General features: G+C 44.7%; 1 protein-coding gene across 2 annotated transcripts in view; it reads left to right on the top strand.

Moving 5' to 3' along the window:
- The window catches only part of HJV (hemojuvelin BMP co-receptor), a 61,199-nt gene that overhangs the window by 27,193 nt on the left and 15,647 nt on the right, over window positions 1-18,359 (top strand). The gene's annotated exons all lie outside the window — the stretch shown is intronic.

Genomic DNA, 18,359 nt, shown 5'->3' with positions numbered 1-18,359 from the left:
GATCACTGAGCTAGAGTCAGCACATTGATAGGAACACATGTCACTCACCAGCACACCATGGATCTGTAAAAAATAATCCAAATATTTTATTGAGGCGATCACATCCTGAACAGTTTTAATGCAACATTTCAAGACCACCCAGGACCATGTTGGGAGGCATGTGATAAGCATGTGTGAGCCTATGCCTGCAAAGTCCTGTGTGGCCTCCAAATGTTGCCTTGACACTGTTAGTGATGGGATTGCTTCAATAAAACATTTGGACTATTGATTACAGATTTGTGGTGTTCTGGTAACATATGTTCCTATCCTTTAGAACCCTTGAAACGCATTGGCTGTGTCTTATCTGAACAAAGCATGTGACCAATAAATCATGTGTGCATAAAAATAGTACTCCACTCTTTTCCGTATGAACTCTACACTTCTAGTGAGCCTTTTGTTCTAAACTGCTGTTGGTTATTAGAGAAGGCAGTAAATACTCATCTTTCCTAATGCCCACATCAGTGAATGTTGCTTTGATCATTAGAAATGATCCCCCGAAGTCCGTTGGACAACTGACACTTTTGAAGGTGTTGATTTCCTGGGTCCCCCCGCAGCTCTCCCTGGTTCTGCCCTCTAACTTCATGTCACCTCTCAATGATTAGAGAGAAGCCAGTGAGGGCAGCGGGTACCTAGGAGGTCGACACGTCTAAAAGTGTAGATTTCCCAAAAGCCTTTGAGAGACCAGTTTTAGCCAACAGAACCAATCCCCTGAAGTCCACTGGGAAACCACCACTTCTGAGACTGTTGATCTCCTGGGTCCCCTACAGCTTTCTTTTGTTCGACCCCCTAACCCAGGAGTCTCCAAACTTTCTAAAGAAAGGGTTGGTTCATTATCCTTCAGACATTAGGGGGGCCGATTGGCCAGTGGAATTAGAAAATGCCCCGGCGTCAGTGGGAGTAAAACAATTACATATTGACTTTAGTCAGTAGAAGGAGGAATAGTGCCCCATCATTGGTAGTAGTGGGAGGACTAATGCCCCATTGCTGGTGTCAGTGACAGGAATAGTATCCCATCACTGGTGTCAGTGGAAGGAAAAATGTCCCATTGTTCGTGTTGGTGAGAGTAATGGTTCCCCACTGTTGGTGTCAGTGGAAGGAATTGGTGCCCCCTTGGTGTCAGTGGTAGGAATAGCGTCCACTTGTTGGTGTCAGTGGGAGGAATAGTCCCCCGAGATCCAGATTAAGTCAACAAAGGCCTGCAGTTTGAAGACCACTGCTCTAACCGCATGTCACCACTCTCCCCTGCAATGATGTGGGAGGAGCCAGTGAGACCATAGCAGTATCCAGGAGATTGACACTCCCAGAAGTGCCGATTTCTCAATAGACTTCAGTTGACCAGTTTAATCAACTGAACTGATTTACCAAAGTCTTTCAGATCAAATGTGAGGTGGCTGAGCCCTTGTTCCATCCACCCAGAGGATTTAAAAAGTTGCTTATTTCCCAAAGTCTGATGGAAAAAAGACACTTCATGAGTGTGAATCGCCTGAGGTCCCTCACAGCATTTACTGGTTTGACCCTCTAACCCCATGTCACTACTCCAATCCACCAGTGATGAGGGAGGAGCCAGTCAAAAGCAGTAGGGTACCCAGGAGATCAACACTCGTGGTGTCAATTTCTTGACTGACTTCAGAGGACCAGTTTAGTGAACAGAACTGACCCACCAAAGTCCAATGGGAAACCAACACTTCTGGGATTGTTGACCTCCTGGGTCTTCCACAGCTCCCACTGGTTCTGCCATCTAAACCCATGTCACCACTATCTCCTACAATGATGAGGGAGGAGCCAGTGAGAGCAATGGGGTACTCAGGAGGTTGACACTTCTGAAAGTGTTAATTTCCCAATGGACTTTGAGGACCCAGTTTTAGTGAACAGAGCTGATACCCTGAAGTCCTCTGGGAAACAGTTGCTTCTGGGATTGTTGAACTCCTGGGACCTCCACAGCTCTCACTGGTCAGCCCTCTAACTCCAGGTCACCACTCTCTCCTGCAGTGATACCCAGGAGATCGACACTCCCAGAAGTGTCAATTTCTCAACAGACTTTGGGGGACCGGATTTAGTGGCCGGAGTGGTGTTTTTTTTTTTTTTTAAAGTAACAACAATTTATAAAAAAATTGCAGCAGAATCACTTTAATATATGCAGAGAACATTGAGGATATCCCTGTCCATTATAACTTATGTATGACATATAGTGATATGTGACACATCAGTTACAATAACCATAACTAAATCTAGAGATTAATGGTGATCCTGGTGAACATACATGTAAAAGAAATGAGAGCACCACAGTTTTAATGTGAGTCCAGTAAACATTTATTGCACATGACAGGAGGTCAGAGGGGAAACCCAACACGTTTCAGGGTCTCAGTGTTCCCCTTCATCAGGGCTTGGATGTCAGCTGTAATAAAGAAAAATATTAGACAACAGATTGCAAAATCAAAGGCCATCGGTCAGGCCTGACGTGGGCTTTCTCTTCTGACCTCCTGTCATGTGCAATAAAGAGTTTCTGGACTCACATCATGTCTGTGGTGTTCTCATCCTTTTCACGTTTTTTAGACCACTCTGGGGACCCCCAAGGATAACCCAGCTGACAGAGAGCTGTCTCTAAAATTTGGACTCAAAGCCTCATCCCTCCTACTTCAGGTCCAACACTTTACCAACAAATCTGTCCTTGAACTGGTGGTCAAATATATACAGTATTATATAGGAAGAGGAGCAATGTTGCTACTTAAGGATATATTTGGGCAGATATCACTTCTGTAATATTTATCTGAATGGTTATTATGTCTGGAAGGAAAATATGGATTTCAGTGATGTGACATACATGTAATTTTGCTGTAGAGAGTAATGATATCAACCTTATAAAATACAACTGATAGCTAGAGAGTACTGAAACAAATCTGGAAAGATATATGTGGAGAGTAGTGATGTCACACTTAGAGAATATAAAATATATAGAGGGGAGTGAGGTCACACCTAGAGAATATAAAATATATAGAGAGCAGTGAGGTCACACCTAGAGAATATAAAACAAAGAGGGTAGTTGATGTCTCCTCTAGAGAATATAGAATATATAGAGGGGAGTGATGTCACACCTAGAGAATATAGAATATATAGAGGGGAGTGATGTCAAACCTAGAGAATATAAACTATATAGAGGGGGGTGATGTCACACCTAGAGAATATAAAATATATAGAGGGCAATGAGGTCACACCTAGAGAATATAAAATATATAGAGAGCAGTGAGGTCACACCTAGAGAATATAAAACAAAGAGGGTAGTTGATGTCTCCTCCAGAGTATATAGAATATATAGAGGGGAGTAATGTCACACCTAGAGAATATAAACTATATAGAGGGGAGTGATGTCCAGGGGCGGACTGACCATTGAGCCACTTGGGCACTGCCAGGGTTGCCAGCCTCAGTAAAACCAGGGACAGTATGTATAAATCTGTGTTTTTTACATCTGTCTGTGTATACTGTGTGTACATGTATGTGTATACTGTGTGATTGTATACTGTGTGTGTGTATACTGTGTGGCCCCATCTCTGATTGCCTGGGGGCCCCATAATCTCCTATTGCCCGGGGGCCCCATGAGTTATCAGTCCGCCCCTGGTGATGTCACACCTAGAGAATATACAATATATAGAGGGTGTTGATATCACACCTAGAGAATATAAAACAAAGAGGGTAGTTGATGTCTTCTCTAGAGAAAAAATATATATATGGAGAGTAGTGATGTCAGAGCTACAGAATATCAAATATATAGGGGGTAATGATGTCATGTTTAGAGAATATCAAATATATGGGGACTAGTGATGTCACATCTAGAGAATATAAATTAATTAGAATAGTGATGTCACACGTAGAATATACGATATATATAGAGTGGAGTAAGGTCACATTTGGAGAATATCAAATATATAGAGTGATTAGTGAAGTCACATCTAGAATATACAATAAATAATTAGAGTATTGGTGTCACATATACAGAATACGAAATTTATAGAGGGTAGGTATATCACACTTGAAGAATATAAAAACAAAGAGGGTAGCTGATGTCACATCTAGAGAAAAATAAAATATATGGAGATTAGTGATGTCACAGCTACAGAATATCAAATATATGGAGAGCAGTGATGTCACATTTAGAGAATGTATAGTAATTAGAATAGTGATGTCAACCTAGAGAGACTATAAGATATATACAGGGTAGTGATGTCACATTTGGAGAATATCAAACACAGGGAGGGATTTGTGATGCAACGTCTAGAAAATATTTAATGGTTAAAGTAGTGATGCCACACCTAGAGAACATCAAATATATGGAGAGTAGTGATGTCACACCTAGAGAACATCAAATATATGGAGAGTAGTGGTGTCACACCTAGAGAACATCAATTATATAGAGAGTAGTGATGTCACACCTAGAGAACATCAAATATATGGAGAGTAGTGATGTCACACCTAGAGAACATCAAATATATGGAGAGTAGTGATGTCACACCTAGAGAACATCAAATATATGGAGAGTAGTGATGTCACACTTACAGAATATCAAATATATAGAAGATAATGATGTCAAGTTTATGGAATATCAAATATACAGAGAGTAGTAATGTGCTATCTAGAGAATATAAAGTAATCTGAATAGTGATGTCACACATAGAGAATATATATATATATATAAAGGGTAGTGAGGTCACATTTGGAGAATATCAAATATATGGAGGGATTAGTGATGTCACATTTAGAAAATATTACATAATTAGAGTAGTGATGTCACATCTAGAGAATATAAAGTATGTAGAAGGTAGTGACATCACACTTACAGAATATTAAAACAAAGAGGGTAGTTGTCACATCTAGAGAAAAATAAAATATATGGAGAGTAGTGATGTCACATCTAGAGAATATATAGTAATTAGAATAGTGATGTCAACCTAGAGACTAGAGATATATAGAGGGTAGTGATGTCACATTTGGAGAATATCAAACATAAGGAGGGATTTGTGATTCAACATCTAGAAAATATTTAATATTTAGAGTAGTGATGCCCCACCTAGAGAACATCAAATATATAGAGTGTAGTGATATCACACCTAGAGATTAAAAAAACCCAAAAAGAGTAGTTGATGACATATCTAGAGAGAAAAAAAAATACGTAGAGAGTAGTGAAGAATATTAAATACTTAGGGGGTAATCATGTCATGTTTAGAGAATATCTGGTGATATATATGGTGAGTAGTGGTGACACATCTAGAGAATATAAGATATATAGAGGGCAGTGATGTCACACCTAGAAAATATACAATATACTGTATCAAGGGTAGTGATATCACACCAGTAGAATCTAAAACAATTTGACTAGTGATGTCCCACCTAGAAAATATACACTATATACAGGGTAGTGATATCACACCTGTAGAATATACAATAATTAGACAAGTGATGTCACACCTAGATAATATAAGATATATAGAGGGTAGTAATGTCACACCTAGAGAATATAAAATATATAAAGGGTAATGATACCACACCTATAGAATATAAAATAATTAGACTAGTGATGTCACACCTAGAGAATATAAAATATAAAGGGGGTGATGTCACACCTAGAGAATATAAAATATAAAGGGGGTGATGTCACACCTAGAGAATATAAAATATAAAGGGGGGTGATGTCACACCTAGAGAATATAAAATATAAAGGGGGTGATGTCACACCTAGAGAATATAAAATATAAAGGGGGGTGATGTCACACCTAGAGAATATAAAACAATTAGACTAGTGATGTCACACCTAGAGAATATAAAATATAGAGGGGGGTGATGTCACACCTAGAGAATATAAAATATAAAGGGGGGTGATGTCACACCTAGAGAATATAAAATATAAAGGGGGTGATGTCACACCTAGAGAATATAAAACAATTAGACTAGTGATGTCACACCTAGAGAATATAAAATATAGAGGGGGGTGATGTCACACCTAGAGAATCTAAAATATAAAGGGGAGTGATGTCACACCTAGAGAATATAAAACAGACTGGTGATGTCACACCTAGAGAATATAAAATATAGAGGGGGTGATGTCACACCTAGAGAATATAAAATATAGAGGGGGGTGATATCACACCTAGAGAATATAAAACAATTAGACTAGTGATGTCACACCTAGAAAATATAAAATATAGAGGGGGGTGATGTCACACCTAGAGAATATAAAACAATTAGAGTGGTGATGTAACTCCTAAAAAATATGCGATATATAGGGGGTAGTGATGTCACACCTAGAGAATATTAAATATAAGGAGAATAGTATCTGAAGGATATCGTACTGATGTCCTATAAATTTCTTTGGAGAGTGGTGATGTCACTGCAGTATCAGAGAACATACAACTGCTGACTCTTGGGGGAAGACTTCCTAAAACTGGTCCACACAGAATCTGGTGCAGCTGTGCATGATAACCAATCAGCTTCTAGGTTTTATTGTCAAAGCTTAGTTCAACAAGCTGAAGTCAGAAGCTGATTGGTTTCTATGCACAGCTGCACCAGATTCTGTGTGCTCCAGTTTTAGTAAATCTTCCCCTTAGCCTAGGTTCACATTGGCATGATTTGGCATGCGATTTGGCGGCTATTGCCTGCAATGGCACCTTCCGCACTGATTCCCAAAAGTAGGTCCTTTGGCGACTTCGGGTGGCTATTTGTATAGACATCTGGGCAGGAACTCGCACAGATGTTTGTCAAATGGCCCCCCGAAGTCGGACTGCGTTGAAATTGCGCGAGTTCTAACCCGCAGCAGTGTGAACCCAGGCTTAATGTCATAATTAGTATCTGGAGAGTGCTAATGTCTCAGCTAAACTAGAACCTAAACTGTTCACCTCTTTAATTTACAGCATTTATCGGATGAGTAATTAAGCTAGTCCTGTAAAGTATCTTTAGGGAGTAATGACCTCATGGCTATAACATTTGACTTCAGTATCAAAAAGCAATGATGTCACCGGACTGTCCTGACTGCAAGAGAAGGGAAATCTCTCCAATGGGACATGCAATGCATATGAAATAATGAGAGGTTCCAGCCCTATGCTATCCAGAACTAAAAAGAAAAAATTTGGCTCAAGTCAAGCTTTAATCCTACTCTCCCCCCTACTCTTCAACCTCCCTCCAACTTTTAAACTTAACCCAATCCAGAAAAAAAGGAACCCTTAAGCCGTAAAAATTTCAGCTGAAAGTTCTGCTTGAACATCAAATTAACCCTTGACCCTTGCCCTTGATCCTAAAACTTGACCCATCACTTAAAGGAACCATCACCCTTCACTCCACCCCACCAACCACCACATACCATATAGAGGCCACCATTGCTCCATGGCTCTCATGCTGATCTCAGGAGCAGTACTCCTGACCTCATTCTGTCTTCCCTGACCTGCATGCTTGTTCTGGGGCCGGCGACCCAACATACGTCATCCATCGGCAGACAGGCAACTTGCATTTTTAGCAGCTAAAGCCTCTATATCTCTCTCTATCCAGGCGTCTCCTAACGCCGAGCCCCACTGAACCCCTAACACTAAATGAACCATTAACCACTTCAGCCCCCTTCCTGACCAGAGCACTTTTTTGTGATACGGCACTGCGTCGTTTTAACTGACAATTGCGCGGTCGTGCGACGTTGCACCCAAACAAAATTAACGTCCTTTTTTTTCCCACAAATAGAGCTTTCTTTTGGTGTTATTTGATTACCTCTGCGGTTTTTATTTTTTGCGGTATAAACAAAAAAATAGCAACAATTTTGAAAAAAAAAAACAATATTTTTTTACTTTTTGCTATAATAAATATCCCCCCAAAAAAAATATAAAAAAATTTTTTTTTCCTCAGTTTAGGCCGATATGTATTCTTCTACATATTTTTGGTAAAAAAAAAAATCGCAATAAGCGTATATTGATTGGTTTGCGCAAAAGTTATAGCGTCTACAAAATAGGGGATAGATTTATGGCATTTTTAATATGAATTTTTTTTTCTTATTAGTAATGGCAGCGATCTGCGATTTGTATCATGACTGCGACATTATGGCGGACACATTGGACACTTTTGACACTACTTTGAGACCATTGTCATTTATACAGCGATCAGTGCTATAAAAATGCATTAATTACTGTATAAATGACACTGCCAGGGAAGGGGTTAAACACTAGGGGGCGATCAAGAGGTTAAGTGTGTCCTAGGGAGGTGTTCTAACTGTGGGGGGGATGGGCTACCACTGACATGACAGCGATCACTGCTCCCAATGACAGGGAGCAGTAGATCTCTGTCATGTCACTAGGCAGAACGGGGAAATGCCTTGTTTACATAGGCATCTCCCCGTTCTTCCGCTCCGTGACACGATCGCGGGCACCTGGCGGACATCGAGTCTGTGGGACCCACGGACACGGTCACGGAGTACGCAGCGGGCGCCCACAATGCTGCGATTTAAAGGGGACATACCTGTACGCCCATTTGCCCAGCCGTGTCATTGTGCCGACGTACATCGTCGTGCGCTGGTCGGCTAGTGGTTAAAGTGGAGTTCCAGTCATTATTCAGCTGCATTAAATACAAAGAACAACCTTTGGAAAAAAAAAAAAAATGTACTCACCTTTTCAGGTCTGTTGCTAGGGGGTCCCTTGTAATCTGCCTCTTCCTCTCCCTGGCGCCTGACGTCATTTCCCTTGGCGCCCATGCTCGCTAGTGCTCCTGGGAGATGCTTGTCATCATTTCCCAGGAGTCAGTGGGCAGCGCCGAGGGCTTCGTTGCCATCATGACGGGGGCGGGCACTTCCGACGCCGACGCCCGTTGTGATGGCAACATCAGAAGTGTACGGAGCTGCGCTGTACATAATGCGCATTCGCGCGAATATGGGCGGTGCATGCTGGTCGCTCAGCTGCACCAGAGCCCGGAAGCTAGTGCTTGTGGGCTTCACATGCCCACAAGCAATGTGTAAAATAGCAGGAACACGGAATAAAACCTATCCTGCTCAAATAAATCGGCAATCGAGCAGCGATTAAAAAGATAAACGTGAGTGCTAGTAATAAGTTCTTTAAAATTAAGATATTCATCCAAAAAAAAAAAAAAATTTCACAGTTGGAACTCCGCTTTAAAGAAACAAGATGCTTGTGCAGAACCGGAATTATATTGGCAAGAGGTCCTGGCTACAGGCCACACTAAGGCCTGGTTCACACCTATGCATTTTTTAGTGCATTTTCAGTTTTGCGGAAACACACTACAGTCCATTTAACATGGTTTCCTATGGGTCATGTTCACATCTATGCATTTTATGGAAAGGACCAGGGACTTTTTTCTGGTTTTTGGTTCCATAGACTTCAATGGATCAAAAACATGTATTGAAAAACGCAAAATGCACCTGGAATATGCAAACTGCAATCTGCATAGGTGTGAATCAGGCCCTAATCATCAAATCATGCTTCAGAAGAAATTTATGGGGAGCTCCCCTTTAATTTTTGCAGCTCAATCAGAATCTTAGCCAGTTCTATAAGCGTCCATACTCTAAACCGAGCTCGGGAATGCTGTGCTTTCATGGTAATGCTGTACATCTGTATCGTCTCCCCCCACCATCCATGACATCTGGACACATGTTGATCTGGAAGGAAATAGCTTCCAACCCTTCAGAGAGCAATTAGCTCGACAGCAAAGGGCTTGATAGTCCAAGTCCGGCCCCTTCCCAGCTGCGGACGGTCTCTCATGCAGCAGGTGGAAGAGAAGGGTGCCCCACGTCTTCATGTTCTACATACGGATCTCCATCCTCTCTCCAAATGTGCTCTTTGAAGGCCCAGAAAATGATGGCAACAAATGGTTTATATTAGTGCGGGGTCAATACAACACTGTGGCAGGCGAGCTTAACTTCCCAGTCCCTAGTGCAGGTGGAACAAGATATATTGTTTTTTTGGAGAAAGGAGGGAAGGGGGGACATAAAAAAGCAGATGTTTCCTATGGACAAGCGTGCAGTAATTTTAACGTTTCTGCTCAGCCTGGGATGGAACATTTAAGTTCAGACTTGGATGTGTAGCTGTCTGGGTGCACAAACAGGCGCCCACATTTTGTAGTCCTTTGGGTTCTGGAACAGGTATATGCATAGTTTAACCCCTTTAGATTGGCAACATGCAGCGACAGGGCCGGTGAGCTTTAATGCTCAGCCACGGCATATATGCATCTCTGTCTTGTTTTGAGGTGCACTCCATCGTCGAACCCCAGAACTGTGCCTGAGCTGGCACTACTGTTGACTCCGCAACGCACAGTGGGGGCAATTCACTACTTCCCACCCAGGCCAATTCTGACATTTCTCTCCTAAAATTATTTGCTAGAAAATTACTCAGAACCTCCAAACATTACATATATAGTATCTCACAAAAGTGAGTACACCCCTCACATTTTTGTAAATATTTTATTCTATCTTTTCATGTGACAACACTGAAGAAATGACACTTTGCTACAATGTAAAGTAGTGGGTGTACAGCTTGTATAACTGTGTAAATTTGCTGTCCCCTCAAAATAACTCAACACACAGCCATTAATGTCTAAACCGCTGGCAACAAAAGTGAGTACACCCCTAAGTGAAAATCTCCAAATTGGGCCCAAAGTGTAATATTTTGTGTGGCCACCATTATTTTCCAGCACTGCCTTAACCCTCTTGGGCATGGAGTTCACCAGAGCTTCACAGGTTGCCACTGGAGTCCTCTTCCACTCCTCCATGACGACATCACGGAGCTGGTGGATGTTGGAGATCTTGTGCTCCTCCACCTTCCGTTTGAGGATGCCCCACAGATGCTCAATAGGGTTTAGGTCTGGAGACATGCTTGGCCAGTCCATCACCTTTACCCTCAGCTTCTTTAGCAAGGCAGTGGTCGCTTTGGAGGTATGTTTGGGGTCGTTATCATGTTGGAATACTGCCCTGCGGCCCAGTCTCCGAAGGGGGGATCATGCTCTGCTTCAGTATGTCACATGTTGGCATTCATGGTTCCCTCAATGAACTGTAGCTCCCCAGTGCCGGCAGCATTCATGCAGCCCCAGACCATGACACTCCCACCACCATGCTTGACTGTAGGCAAGACACACTTGTCTTTGTACTCCTCACCTGGTTGCCGCCACACACGCTTGACACCATCTGAACCAAATAAGTTTATCTTGGCCTCATTAGATCACTGGTGGAATGGCGACAAACTATGGTACTTCTGGTCCATAGGTGACGCTTTAAACATCTTTACAGGTTACCAGTTTAGAGTTGGGTATTTTTGAGGTGCTTTTGGGCTAAAAATAGCGCCTGTAAAGCGCCTGAAAAACACCTCCCCTGCAGTCCCAGTGTGAAAGCCCAAGTGCTTTCACACTGGAGCGGTGCGCTGGCAGAACGTTAAAAAAAGTCCTGCAGGCAGCATCTTTGGAGCGGTGAATGAACGGTGTATACAGCTCTCCTAAACCGCCCCTGCCCATTGAAATGAATGGGCACCTCTGCTAAAGCGCCTGCAAAGCGCTTCGGCAGCCGCACTACACAGGCGCATTTAACCCTTTATTCGGCCACTAGCGGGGATTAAATGCACCCCGCTAGTGGCCGAATAGTGCAGCTTAAATGATGGTAAAGCGCCGCTAAAATTATTAGTGTTTTACCGTCAATGCCTGCCCCAGTGTGAAAGGGGTCTTACAGAGGGAGTCTAGCGCTAGAATGATTGCTCTCACTATAATGTTCACGACAATACTTTACATGTGTGGTGAGAACACTGTTTAAATATGCGGGCACAACCTATGTATGCATTCACCACTGTATGCAAGCATAGGGGGATGGGGGCACTTTAAAAAAATGTTTGTTTTTTTACACTGTCGCTTTAATTTTTTTTTCAGCACTTTTATTCCAATCACAAGAAATGTAAACATTCCTTGTAATAGAAATAAGGCATGACAGGTCCTCTTTATGGAGACATCTGGGGTCTACAAGACCCCAGATCTCTCCTCTACCCCGGAAAGCATAAGATTAAAAAAAAAAAATAAACATCAATCTCGCTTTCCCGGGTGGAAAAGATGTTTACATCTGCCAGTACCGGCAGTGATGTTATGACAGCTTCCGGACTCCCACCATAGAGATGGCCAAGGACCATCCGGTCCACTGCCAATTCTATAGTAATCCGGCAGCACAGTCAGCCCCCAGATCACATGGGAGAGCTCAGAGAAGCGCCGGTGGCTGGCAGGAGGGGAGTCCCCTCCCGTTGCCTGTGAAAGCAATCCAGCAGCAAATCAGCCACTAGGATAGCTTTTAAATGGCAGGGAATCACTGTTTGAAATAAAAGATACTGGGATGATGCTTGCAGCTGCAGGCATTATCCTGGTACAACCACTGAAAGTCCAGGACATCATATGACTTCTTACGGGCGGGAAGAGTTTAATAAGGGCTCATTCACACATGCAACCAATATTGCCACCACTCTGAAAAGAGATCCGCACTGGTGACATACCATGCTGCAGCCATGTGCATTGAATGTGGTTGCAGGGCAGTTGTGGTGTGGCCCCTTTTACTTGAATGGGTTGCGCTCAGACCCGCTCAGCATGCTGTTTAATTCTTGTCATGTCTGAGAAGCAATGCATCATGGCTGTGGCATGTAAATAACCCTGAGCAGCTCCATTTCTGTGTTTATGTGGCCTGGTGGAGGAGGGGGGGGAGGCGGTAAACCATTATAGAGATCAGGGTTTGGTAAAGTCTTTCATAACCTTCTATGGCCCAACAGTGAAAAAGTTTTATACTCACACAATAAAAGTATGGGACTACAGAACTCGTATTGAAAGGCTACAAGGCTCTGGATGGGGCTGGGTGTCACTGTGTGGGGATAGGTGGTTCAGGAGGGGTTTTTGGGACTCTGCAACAGACTTGGTGGCCCTGTAGGAGACGAGGGAGATTGGGGCAACTGTGGGAATGGAGTCTCTGGAGAGAGCTGTGGGTTTTTCTAGGAGGCTGGGGACTTTTCAGGGACACTGTGGTAGACTAGAGGGCCCTGCAAATACTGAAGGGCCTGGTGAGGCACTGTTGGAGGTTAGAGGCACTATGGAGGGCTGGAGGCTCTGCAGGAAGCTAGGGGCCACCGCGAGAGGCTGAGGGACACTGTGCGATGTTAAGGTGCACTGTGGTGGCTGAGGGCAAGCAGGGTGCCAGAGGGCACTGTGGGATGTTTGGTATCACTATGGGAGCTGGGAGCACTGTGACAGGCTGGGGTGCACTGTGGGGGCTGAGGGCAAACAGGGTGCCTGAGGGCACTGTGGGAGATTGAGGGACATTGTGGGCCACTGTAGGAGGGTGAGTGGCACTATGGGAAGCTGGAGGACACTGTGGGGGCTGAGGGGCATGGTAGAGGTTTGGTATCCCTATGGGAGCTGGGACCACTGTGGCAGGTTGGGGTGCACTGTGGGTGCTGAGGGCAAACAGGGTGCCCTAGGGCACTGTGGGAGATTGGGGGGCATGATGGACCACTATGGGAGGTTGGGTGGCACTATGGTTGCTGGCAGCACTATGGGAGGTTGGGGGACACTGTGGTAGGTAAGAGCAAACAGGGTGTTTGGTGGGCACTGTGGGATGTTGAAGGGCACAGTGGACCACTGTGGAAGGTTGGGTGCACTACGGGAGCTGGGAGACACTGTGGAAGGTTAGAGGTGGTTGGACACCCAGGAGGAGGGAGGCCACAGTCTGGTGGTTGAGGACTATTGCATTGTGGGGGCTGAGGGCAAATAGGGTGCCTGTCTATGGGAGGTTGGGAGGCACTATGGGAGCTGGGAGCACTGTGGGAGGTTGGGGGACACTGTGATAGGTAAGAGCAAACAGGGTGTTTGGGGGCACTGTGGGATGTTGAGGGGGACAGTGGACCACTGTGGAAGGTTGGGTGCACTATAGGAGCTGGGAGACACTGTGGAAGGTTAGAGGTAGCAGGTGGCTGGACACCCAGGAGGAGGAAGGCCACAGCCTGGTGGTTAAGGACCATTGCTCTACAGCATCCACCAAAAACTGAAATGTCAGTTCTGAGTAGTCTGGCCCCTTGTAACATAGGGCACAATAGACGCTCATTGTGTAGATGGGATACTGATTGAGGTACAGTATCTTACAAAAGTGAGTAGACCTCTCACATTTTTGTAAATATTTTATTATATCTTTTCATGTGACAACACTGAAGAAATGACACTTTGCTACAATGTAAAGTAGTGAGTGTACAGCTTGTATAACAGTGTAAATTTGCTGTCCCCTCAAAATAACTCAACACACAGCCATTAATGTCTAAACTGCTGGCAACCAAAGTAAGTACACCCCTAAGTGAAAATGTCCAAATTGGGCCCAATTAGCCAATTTCCCTCCCCGGTGTCATGTGACTCCTTAGTGTTACAAGGTCTCAGGTGTGAATGGGGAGCAGTGTTAAATTTGGTGTTATCACTCTCACTCTCTCATACTAGTCACTGGAAGTTCAACATGTCACCTCATTGCAAAAGAATTGTTGCTCTACATAAAGATGGTATAGGCTATAAGAAGATTGCCAAGACCCTGAAACTGAGCTGCAGCATGGTGGTCAAGACCATGCAGCGGTTTAACAGGACAGGTTCCACTCAGAACAGGCCTCGCCATGATTGGCCAAAGAAGTTGAGTGCACGTGCTCAGCGTCAAATCCAGAAGTTGTCTTTGAGAAATAGACATATGAGTGCTGCCAGCATTGCTGCAGAGGTTGAAGGGGTGGGGGGTAAGCCTGTCAGTGCTCAGACCATACGCCGCACACTGCATCAAATTGGTCTGCATGGCTGTCGTCCCAGAAGGAAGCCTCTTGTAAACATGATGCACAAGAAAGCCCGCAGTTTGCTGAAGACAAGCAGATTAAGGACATGGATTACTGGAACCATGTCCTGTGGTCTGATGAGACCAAGATAAACTTATTTGGTTCAGATGGTGTCAAGCGTGTGGTGGGAGTGTCATGGTCTGGGGCTGTATGAATGCTGCCAGCACTGGGGAGCTACAGTTCATTAAGGGAACCATGAATGCCAACATGTACTGTGACATACTGAAGCAGAGAATGATCCCCTCCCTTCGGAGACTGGGCCGCAGGGCAGTATTCTATACATGATAACGACCCCAAACACACCTCCAGGCCGACCACTGCCTTACTAAAGAAGCTGAGGGTAAAGGTGATGGACTGGCCAAGCATGTCTCCAGACCTAAACCCTATTGAGCATCTGTGGGGCATCCTCAAATGGAAGGTGGAGGAGCGCAAGATCTCTAACATCCATCAGCCCCGTGATGTCGTCATGGAGGAGTGGAAGAGGACTCCAGTGGCAAACTGTGAAGCTCTGGTGAACTCCATGCCCAAGAGGGTTAAGGCAGTGCTGGAAAATAATGGTGGCCACACAAAATATTAACACTTTAGGCCCAATTTGGACATTTTCACTTAGGGGTGTATTCACTTTTGTTGCCAGCGGTTTAGACATTAATGGCTGTGTGTTGAGTTATTTTGAGGGGACAGCAAATGTACACTGTTATACAAGCTGTACACTCACTACTTTACATTGTAGACAAGTGTCATTTCTTCAGTGTTGTCACATGAAAAGATATAATATTTACAAAAATGTGAGATACTGTATTTCTGATGCCTTTCCTATATATCTGATAACTTCAGACAATAGCAATATTCACATACCTGTGCAGAGATGAGCTGGGGCTGCTGATGGCAGAGCACTGTAACAGTTTCATGCTACGACTTTATCCAGTTCTGCACCAGAAACCATGCTGAAAAAACTGCCCTGCGTGGGAACTGCTGATCACAAGATTTCCCAAAAAAAAAAAAAAAAAAAAAAAGGAAACATCAAAATATGAAAAGAGTGATGAGATCACCCCAAAATTCTGTCAGCTGCACCACCAACAGATGGACGCAGCTGATGCCAGAGCATGTGAAAATAAAGAGAGATTAACCTAAAATAACATATCTAGCCTCAGGAAGTCAGACAAGGGCCTCTTCCATGGATCCCAGAGTGGAATGATTTATGATCTATTCTCCGAGCGCCTGATAAAATAAGGAACCCTGTTAGTCGTTTGGGTCGATGTTCAGACTTTGGCCCTCACTGGTTTGGAAAAATAAAACACATATATTATCTAATGCAAGTATTTTATATTGAAATGTTGTTTTAGAGTGGTGAAGGGTTAGAGCCTCTGCCAGGTTTTTACTGTCACTGTGTCCCCACTAGGGTGATTCACCCTGACTTCCTGTTGTGTCACCATGACAGGAAGTGATGGCTCATCCCTTCCAAGTACATAGCCGCCAAAATTCTGAGAGGAAAATGAGGGGCACCTTTTAGAAAAAACTAGGTAAGCAAAAGGATACACCCTTGGGCCCTGCAACGCCCCCAATTACCCAGACACAAAGAATTAATTGGCCAAATCTGGTTAAAGCCAAGCAAGCTTTTGTTTCCACCACTAATATTCCTTTATACCGTGTCTTCAAAAAAAAATGCAATAATTTAGAGGTTGGTCGAAAGATTTAGGTTTGGGTAACACTTCTGTGCCGCGGGAACATGCGCATTAGCTTGATGCACTAAAACGCGCAGTTTGTGCGTTGGGGTACTGCAGTGCCATTCCTTCTTGGCACTCCAAATCACCTTGCTACACATCTGCCAATTCGGTGGTCCTAAAATATTACCCCAGGCACTACTGCACATGCATTACATGCATTCTTGATGGCACCATAACTAGGTTTGCTACCTTTTCTTCAAGCCAAACCTGAACATTTTAGCGACGCAAGGCAAATCATTTTTCTGTAGTATACACTAAATGACTGTAAAAGACCTGGGACGCCTTTGGGTGCCTCAAGGTGAGCAGTAATGTGGCTTGTATAGCATGCTGCAGCAAACGGTGGCCAAATTGTGTTAGGGGTGGGAGGAGCTTAAGGGGTGTAGTTGAATCCAACAAGGTCAGTCTGTCCCCCAGTACAATCCCCTACCAGATCAGTCTGCCCCCTCCCCCCCCCCGTTATAATCCTTCCCTCCCCCAGGTCAGTCTGTCCCCGAGTATAATCCTCCCCCCTCTCCAGGTCAGTCTGTCCCGAGTATAATCCTTCCCCCTCTCCAGGTCAGTCTGTCACCCAGTACAGTCACCCCGGGTCAGTCTGTTCCCCAGTATAATCCTTCCCCCCAGGTCAATCTGTCCTAGTATAATCCCCTAGGTCAGTCTGTCCCCCAGTACAGTTCCCCCATCCCCCAAGATAAATCTGTCCTCCAGTATAATTCCCCTAGGTCAGTCTGTCCCCTCTCCCGGTCAGTTTTCCCCCCCAGTATAATCCCCCATGACAGTCTGTACCCCAGTACATTCCCCTCGGGCCAGTCTGTCCTCCAGTAAAATCCTTTCCCTCAGGTCAATCTGTCTCCTACTATAATCCCCCAGGTCAGTCTGTCCCCCAGTACAACCCCCCCAAGGTAAGTCTCTCCCCCAGTACAATCCCACTAGGTGAGTCTGTCCCCCAGTATAATCCTTCCCCCTCTCCAGGTCAGTCTGTCTCCCTGTATAATCCCCCCAGGACAATCTTTATCTCAGTACATTCCCCCTGGGCCAGTCTGTCCCCCAGTATAATCCTTTTCCCTGAGGTCAGTCTGACTCTTAGTATAATCCCCCCCCAGGTCAATCTGTCCTAGTATAATATCCCAGGTCAGTCTGTCCCCCAGTACAGTTCCCCCCTCCCCTAAGGTAAATCTGTCCTTCAGTATAATCCCCCCCCAGGTCATACCTGTCCCCCCAGTACAGTTCAACCCTCCCCTAAGGTAAATCTGTCTTCCAGTATAACCCCCCCCCCCCACCAGGTCAGTCTGTCCCCCAGTATGATCCTTTCCCCCCAGGTCAATCTGTCTCCTAGTATAATCTCCCAGGTCAGTCTGTTCCCCAGTAAAATCCCCCCCCCCCAAGGTAAATCTGTCCCCCAGCCCCCAGTATAATTCCCCCAGGTCAGTCTGTCCCCCAGTATAATCCTTCTCCCTCTCCAGGTCAGTCTGTCCCCCAGTATAATCCCCCAGGACAGTCTGTGCTCCAGTACAGTCCCCCCGGGTCAGGCTGTCCCCAGTATAACCCCCCCAGGTTAATCTGTTCCCCAGTATAATTGCCCCCCCAGGTCAATCTGTCCCCCAGTATAATCCCCCCCAGGTTAATCTGTCCCCCAGTATAATCCCCCCCAGGTTAATCTGTTCCCCAGTATAATTCCCCCTCCCAGGTCAGTCTGTACCCCAGTACAATCCACCCCATGATTAGTCAGACTGACCTAGGGGGATGGTACTGGGGGCACAGACTG

The sequence above is a fragment of the Aquarana catesbeiana genome, linkage group LG13 (assembly GCF_042186555.1).
Source record: "Aquarana catesbeiana isolate 2022-GZ linkage group LG13, ASM4218655v1, whole genome shotgun sequence".
Taxonomy (NCBI): Eukaryota; Metazoa; Chordata; class Amphibia; order Anura; family Ranidae; genus Aquarana; species Aquarana catesbeiana.
Note: the sequence above shows the minus strand (reverse complement) of the source record. Positions and strands in the feature narration are given on the sequence as shown.